Raw genomic sequence first — 1488 nt, 5'->3', positions numbered from 1 at the left:
AGTTAATGGGTGCAGCACACCAACATGGCACATGTATACATATGTAACAAACCTGCACACTGTGCACATGTACCCTAGAACTTAAAGTATAATAATAAAACAAAACAAAATAAAAAAAAGAACACCATGACAACCCTGCTGATCAATACCACCATCCCTAGGCTCCTCACTTCCCAATTTCTTGTGTATGAAACAAACTCCTCATTGTTTAGGCCACTGGTAGTTTTCTGATATTTATAATTATATGCATTCCTGACTGGTACTACCTGTTCCCTTCTCTTCCTCCTTCCCTCTTCTCTTCCTTCCATACTTTGTCTTATTGCATGTGCTAGGACCTCAGTACAAAAATGGTGGCAACAAAGAGCATCCTTGGCTTGTCTCTGCTTTTAATGGAGAAATAGAAAAGCAATGCTACAAAAGTTTCCCTAGTAGGAGTATTTTTTGCTCTAGGGCTTTGGTTGATAACAACAATCAGGTTCAGAAAATTCTCTTCTATTCTACTCCATCCAGAGGATTTCCCCTTATCATTAATGTTTAATAGTATTGAATGATTTCTTTTCCTTTGGTATATATTGAGATCATGAGGTTTTTTCTTTTTGAATATGTTAATATGGTGAACTATATTGCTAAATATTTCTGATGTTGAACTTTCCTTACATTTTTCCTTGATTATGATGAACACTTTAATGTTTATTCAGAATCTTTGCCTCTATGTTCCTAAATAAGATTGATCTATGTATATTTTTTCTTGTACTGTGCTTTTTCAATTTTGGTAGCAAAGTTATAATAGCTCCATAAAATCAGTTTGCAAGCTTTTCCTCTTTTTTTTCCCCTATGGAATAGTATAAAAAGAATTAACTGACCTGTTAAGGTTGGTAAAACTTGCCTATAAAAGGCCTGAGGCCTTCTCCCCTCTGGCATATTAGAGTATGTGAGTGTGTGTCTGTGTGTGTGTGTTTAAAAGACAGAGATTTTTGACTACCAATTCAAAGTATCTAATGATATTGTTTTAAGTTTGTTATTTTTTCTCAAGTTATTTTTGGTAGTTTACATTTTTCTAGGAAATTTTTCATTTCATATTTTAAAATGTATTGGCATAAAGTTACCCTACTATGATTTTTTTTAAATTCTACTATATCTATAGTTAGTGAACTTTTTTCATTTTAATAATGTTCACTTGTGCCTTCTATTTTTCCTCTCTTTATCATTATTGTCAGAGATCTGCCTGTTTTATGTTATTTTAAAGAAGCCAATTTTTGACTGGGTGCAGTGGCTCACGCCTGTAATCCCAGCATTTTGGGAGGGCAAGGTGGGCGGATTGCCTGAGTTCAGGAGTTCGAGACCATCCTGGGCAACATGGTAAAACCCTCTCTCTACTAAAATACAAAAAAATTAGCCAGGCGTGGTGGCACGCACCTGTAGTCCCAGCTACTCGGGAGGCTGAGGCACGAGAATCGCTTGAGCCCTGGAGGCAGAAATTGCAGTGAG

The sequence above is a fragment of the Mandrillus leucophaeus genome, unplaced genomic scaffold (genome assembly GCF_000951045.1).
Source record: "Mandrillus leucophaeus isolate KB7577 unplaced genomic scaffold, Mleu.le_1.0 Scaffold12, whole genome shotgun sequence".
NCBI lineage: Eukaryota > Metazoa > Chordata > Mammalia > Primates > Cercopithecidae > Mandrillus > Mandrillus leucophaeus.
Note: the sequence above shows the minus strand (reverse complement) of the source record.